Below are 7077 nucleotides of genomic sequence, written 5' to 3' on the forward strand. Positions count from 1 at the left end.
TTTGTACAACTTTGGATTGACATTGTGTAGAAAACGGGACGTATTTCGGGAGGCTAACTAATGCTAATGCTAGCGAACATTGTACATGTGTTGAGCTGAGAAACAGTTGAAGGACTAGAGATTGAGTTCATTTTGAACTTATTGTATTTTTCACTTTTGAAATGGTAAAAGATATTTTTCTGGTGTCTTTTCTTTATGGGTTATTTCAATAACAGAAACAATGTTGTTGTCAAACTCAATGAGTAAATGGTTGCATGAACAGACAGTATTAACGGAGCAGTTTGTAGTTTTTTTGGGTAAGAGATAAAATACTGTAATGTTGTTAAAACAGTGGATACAGTTAAAAGCTACATTGCTTAAATATTAAAGTATATGTTGTGCAGAATAAAAATTGTAAAAGCTTTTGAATTAGTTAAAAGCAAATCCATATATTTTTATTTTGACAGTTGAAAATACAAAAGGCCTGAGGAAAAGGGACAAGATATTTGAGTTAAAACAAAACTAATTGGTTTGGAGAATTAAAAGCTATCTAAAATATTTTGTTATTCAATAAAATTCATGATGGAGCATGTTAAAATAATTCTCGTTCGGTTTAAAGGGATATTGCAGTCATTTGTAATGTACTGAATCGAAGGGTTATTTGTTGAAGTTATACAGTGATACCTGAAGTATTTGATATGAAGTATTGCATATATAGTGTTGTATATGGAGTACGGTCATGAAAAGAAGAATAAATCTTCCTGTTGAAAGTAAAAGGAGCTCAACGTGTGTGTCTCGTCTTTCCTATTTCGCAGCATGACACGTTGAGGGAAGATCATCTGCTACATTACCCTCAGCCATCCGAGGTTGCAGGGTAACGTATACATCACATAAATCCTAATATAATTACATTGAAATAAACTGTTGTAAAGTCACCAAATGTGAAAGTGTTAAAAGATGAATAATATATTTTTGTTTCTCTTTTTTGTTGCTTATTTTCAATTAAAGATCACAAAGTAACCGGGGTGACTCATCCACATTTTAAACACCATCCAGGAAAAAAAGTATTCATCAGTTTATTTAGGAAAAAGTTCACATCAGCACATTGAAGGTGAAATTACTTTAGCTGCTAATGCACCAAATGTCCCCATCTAATATCAAAAGACACAATGTCAAAGTACATTAATGGTGCTAAAATGACTTTGAAAGTCATTCTGGGTGTCTTTACACATCCTGGCGACTCTGATTAATGTGATATTCGAATTGCCTATGGCAACAAACCCCTTAGAATCACTTTACACAAGGTTAGTACTAAATGAAAATGTGCTTTTGAGTGTCCTTGTTACAGTTTCCCTAGAGGAAATCCTGCTTCACTGCAGTGTCAGCAATAAATGTGTCCTTGTATATGAAAGTGTCTTTGTTAAGGCTCGGGCAGGGTGGGCCAAAAGCTCTTGTTTTCTCATGAGGAGATGAGCAAGAGCCAGGAAATGAGTCTGAAATTGAGAGCACTTACCGTGAGTGAGTTTGTTTGGCAGGACTGCAGCCACAATGTTTCACAGTCATGGGTTATTTCAAGTTTCTGCTATGTGGCATTTCAAGACGCTTTATTTTTGCCAAGTCAGAGCAGAGGGAAGGATCCGGTAACTTATGAGCCATATCTGCTGGATGCAGGTTGTTCTGATGCTGTTGCTGTGGCAACTTGAGTAGCGGCTCATATCAGAAATCAGTTACATTGCTTTTTGAATTACTTGCTTCTTCTCTTGTGAAGTCTCTGAAAAGAAAGCACTTTCACCTTATTATAATCCAATGAGAAAGGGTTTACATTAGCTATTGGCTAGTAATTTTCTTTTTTATTAAGTATAACTTCATTTTAACTTCATTTTCCTAGCTCATCCTTATCCCTATGTTTGATTGCACTTTTTCCACCATTCTAAGGCCAAAGCCAATAGCTATGATAGGAAAATGAAGCCTTCTCTTCACCAGTGGAAAGGTTTGTTTCATATTTTTGTCATCTCACTTGAAGAACTGATCAGAATCTGACACTAAATGTTAAATACCAGGTAATTGATTCAGGAACCGACTGATATAGTTCCACCATGCTGCTCAAATCTGCACAGTTAACAAATTACGCTTCTGATTTGCAATGCTTCTTAAACTTCTTCACATATTATTGTCACAAAATTGCATTTAAATGGCTATTTTGTGATGCACCAAAACAAAGTAGGGCGTAATTGTGAAGTAGTAGAAAAAGACTGTAAACATTTTTAAAGTGTGTCATTTTTCTGTTTCGCCTACATGGTTTATTGAAAATGAAAATACGTTTAAGCTTGATTGAGAGAATTGAAAAGATTTTAATTTGCTTAAAATTCAAGATTTAAACAGTACAAAGTAATTTTGAGTGTTAATGTACCTCTGATGCCACAAATTGGATCTTGCCTTTGTGTTTCAGCTCACTTAAATGGTTGCAGTAGAGTTTGATTAACAACACCAGAGCCAATGGGGCTCAATACAAATTCAGTTAAGCTTTTCAAATAAGAAATACTTTTTAATTTACACTCACTTTATTGGTCTGTAACATTCAGTGAAGTTTGTGGTTGAAATATGATAAAAATGCAAGTGAAAGGTCACTGGTTATTTGAGTGCTGTGAACTGTTGTGTTAAATATGTACTTAAATTGCGTCAGGCCTAAAACAAATATTCCCCAAGCATATAGAGAGTGAATTTTTATAACATAATCAGCCCAACAACTTATGTTGGAGTAATAGTTGCTTCAATTTTAGCAACTGTGAATTTTAAGTTAAACTTTTGTTGTGTGCCAACAATTCAACTTCCTTGAGTCCTAAATGATTGGTTATCCAGAACAACTTTTGTACTGATTTGCAACATGCAGTTTTTACAAGGGATGAGTATTAAACCATACCAAAAAAGTCTCTCCCACTTACGGCTGGATGTCCTCGATGTGGAGGTCAGGAGTTCATGTTTGTCCTTCCAGCTCACAATTTCTGCCTGACTTGACAAAAAGAGTGAAAGCATGGTCAATCAACTAGCGTGGTTCATTTAAAAAACACTGACCATGACGTGTGAAGGTTTATTCTTTTGAAGACGACACTTGACATTTGTTCATTTAAGATGTTACAAATCTTTTCATTTCATGCCTTACAGTTAATCCATAGAAACACAAAGCATTATCTCGAGCTAAAAACAAGGAGGAACATAAAAAAAGTTAATTTATTGATATCTATTGACCTGGAGCTCAGAGGAGGAGCTGTGTTGAAAAGACGGCGTTTGGTGAAAACCAAACATTTTACACCCCCAAATAACTGCCGGGATATTAAATGATTTCTCATGCATGAAAGAATCAAAGCAATACTCCAGGTATGTGTTTGATAAGGGAATGACATTGTAACATAATTTAAAGCTAGGAAAAGTCAAAGTCACACTCATCAAAAGCATAAGCAAAGATAGAAGAAATTTGTAAGAGTGCAGGTATTTCTTCACAGTGCATATGTTTAAGCTTTTCAAGGAAGATTTCCGGGGATATGAGACTGATTATGATAAAAATATTGCCCTTCTTACAGATGACAGCAGGAGTGACTTCATTACGCGGTTCAAAGACTTGATCTATAGGCCTTAAGTTGAGATGTAGATCACATAGAACGTGCAACTGTGGGTCACACACAACTAACACCTTTGAGGCATCATATCCTGCTTCAGTGGAGATGAATGATTTCCCATCAGAGCTATTTGCATTATAGGGAGGAGGGAAATCTCTGCTGACTCCAGCTGAAATACAGACAGATTGATTTAATTCCATTAAGGGAGTTACAGCGTGGATGAGGCAGCAGCTGATCTGTAACAGAGGACAGGACTGTTTAATGTTCCCCTTTCAGGACATGACAGTGAAACCCTGCAGTGTGTGTGTGTCTGAATATCACATCACATTGCAAGTCATAGTGAGACGAGTATGAATTAGGAAAGGGGGTTGGCCTAATTCCATCTCTAAGAGCCAATGGCTGCCTTGCAGAACTTAGCAGGGGTTTTCCAGCCTTATGTCCAATATACTCATTATAGTTTTTTACTCATTTTGTTTCAGAATAAAGGACAGATAGATTAAAGCAACACTGAATGAGATTATGTGCATTATGCAAAGTATATGCACCCTATTTTCTTCACATAAAATAAATTATTCATATTGCCAGGTAAGCTAAGCAAATTTTATTCAGTCGATGTTTGAATTTTACTGTCTTCTGGTTGCAGCATGTAACTACAGGGATCACATAATCAGATCCATGAAAGGAAAAGTCACTTTCTCTGGTGAAATTTTTATCATAATTCTCAAATCTAAAAACATAAAATGATAAGATTTTCATAATTTTGCATCTTTTAAAAAAAAACTGACTTTATTAAGTATCACAATGTAACCAAAACATTTTTAACCTTGTTGTGTATATTTAAGACTCTCTTTAAAAATCTTTTTTGATTTTCTGACAACATAAAATAATGGATTAAGAACACATTGCTTCTCAGAAGGTACCTGTATTCTTCTTTGACTTAAATCTTCCACTAGAGGGCAGAAGATACATTTATCAGTACAGCAGATTTTTTTAAGAAAAACTTTGTTAATTTCATTTAGATCTGAGAAATAGATTGGGTTTTTTTCTACTTTTGAAGAAGAAATAATCAAATAATGAGTGCACTATGCCGCACTGATCATCCTAGCCTTAAAGAAGTGTTTTTAATAATAATAGATAATTTATTGATCAAAAAGGGGCAAGCAGCAGTCATGTCAGTTTTTACAATATCACTACCTCATCAAAAGGAAACCTGTCCATGTGGGAAGACCACGTTGGCAACTAACCAGTTCAGATTATTTACAAAGAACTGCGGCTCAACAGGGGCTGCACACAGTGGCGTCTTTCTGCAGTGGTCTTTCTGCATGGAGTTTGCATGTTCTCCCTGTGCATGCGTGGGTTCTCTCCGGGTACTCCAGCTTCCTCCCACAGTTCAAAAACATGACTGTGAGGTTAATTGGTCTCTCTAAATTCTCCCTAGGTGTGTGTGTGTGTGTGTGTGTGTGTGTGTGTGTGTGTGTGTGTGCGTGCGTGTGTGTGTGCATGGTTATTTGCCCTGTCTGTCTCTGTGTTGCCCTGCGACAGACTGGCGACCTGTCCAGGTGTACCCCGCCTCTCGCCCGCAACGTTAGCTGGAGATAGGGACCAGCACCCTTACACCCCTCTAAGGGACAAGGGTGTACAGAAAATGGATGGATGCAGCTCAACAGCAGTTGTTGTTCTTAAAACAACAACACAACATTTAGACTGTAGAAGAGATAAACCTAAAAAGTTTGATATTATAGAGATAAGCATAGATTTGTGTTTAATTCAAAACATTTCCAAGCATTAACATTGTAAAGATATATTTTTATTTCTTTCAGTAACTAATTTTTGCATTAATTCTATGTAGACATTTATTTAATAAGTAACTGTCTCCAGAGATCATGATTTCCCTTCCTTTTTTTCAATAAATATATATTAATGCCAAGAACAAAAATTATTATAATTTTTGTCCCCCAATTATTTTGTCTAAGTTTATAGATTTAACTTGTGGGGAACTTTTTATTTTCTTTTTTTTTTTTAGAAAGTGTTAAATAGGAATGTGGCTCACTTAATGGAAACAAATAACAAATTTACTATCCTAATGAGTTAACGTAGGATGTGTACTTGAATGCACCACGCTTAAGGTAATTAAATATCGTAGCAGTACTACAGAACGTGTTGGAGACATACCTGAAGCAAACTGTTTGATGGAAAAGTCAAAAGAAATCAGCCAAGATATCAGGAAGAGAATTTTCCAGCTGCACAAGTCAGGTTCATCCCTGGGAACAATTTACTGATGCCTTAAGGTGCCGTGTTCATCTTCTCAAGCAACTATATGCAAGTATAGACATAAAGGGACTGCACAGCCATTATACTTCTCAGAAAGAAGATTGGTTCTGTGTCCCAGAGATGAACGGGTTCTGGTCCAAAATATGCTGATTGTCCCCAGCCAAAGACCTGGTGTGACTGTAGCTGGTAAGACAGTGTCATTATCCACAGTCAAACTGTTCTGCACCGACATGGGCTGAAAGGCCACTCAACGAGGAAGACACACTCACATAAAACATAAAAAGCCAGATTGCAGTTTGCAATTGCAGACAGGGATAAAGAACTTAATTTTTGTCAGTGTTTTGGTGTGGCCATCACAAAATCCTGATCTCAGTCCTATAAAGAAGTGGGAAGTTCTTAAAAGGTGTGTGCAAGTGAGGCGACCTGCAAATGGACTCAGTTACACCAGTTCTTTCAGCAGGAATGATCCAAAACTCTGGCAAACTATTGTGAGAAGCTTGTGGAAGGAAACCCAAATCATACAGTTTAAAAGATAGTTATCCCTGGTGCTAGCCAACTGTATATAAACTTTTGAATTTGAGAAAAGAAAAAAGTAGTTGCTAAGTTTTCTAGCATTTAAAAAATAGAAACAATTTTATTCTAACATAAAACAAGGAACATTCGGTCTGTCTTCACTTCAGACAGTAAGAAAAAAAATAGTTTTTGTGTTTTTATTTGGTGCTGTGGTACTCTAATTTTTGTCATGTTATTTGAAAAGAAAAAAATACAAAAGTGTGTGAATGTTTTTTTATTTCTTCAGTTACTTTTTCTACATCATGTCAGTTTTTACAGAAACTTTTTATGAGGGGCTGTTTAGGGAAAAAAACTATATTTTCTCTCACACACAGACCTACGGACTCACACCCACGCACTTGTAATACTAAAATTGCACATATACGCTGTTAACATATCACACACACAAACACAATTTTTCTCTCTCACACACTACTACAGACTCACACAAACACTTATAAGACTTAAAGTTGCACATATATATTTTTAACATATCACACACAAAAAATTTTTTTTAAGCACTACTACAGACACACACTTCACGTGTGAGTCCGTAGTAATGCGTATGAGAGAAAAATTGTATGCGTGTGTGACATTTTAATTGTGTACGTGTGCAATTTTAGTCCTGTGAGTGTGTAAGTATGTAGGGGTGTGTGTGTGT

Source organism: Xiphophorus maculatus, chromosome 15 (assembly GCF_002775205.1).
Source record: "Xiphophorus maculatus strain JP 163 A chromosome 15, X_maculatus-5.0-male, whole genome shotgun sequence".
In the NCBI taxonomy this organism is placed as follows: domain Eukaryota; kingdom Metazoa; phylum Chordata; class Actinopteri; order Cyprinodontiformes; family Poeciliidae; genus Xiphophorus; species Xiphophorus maculatus.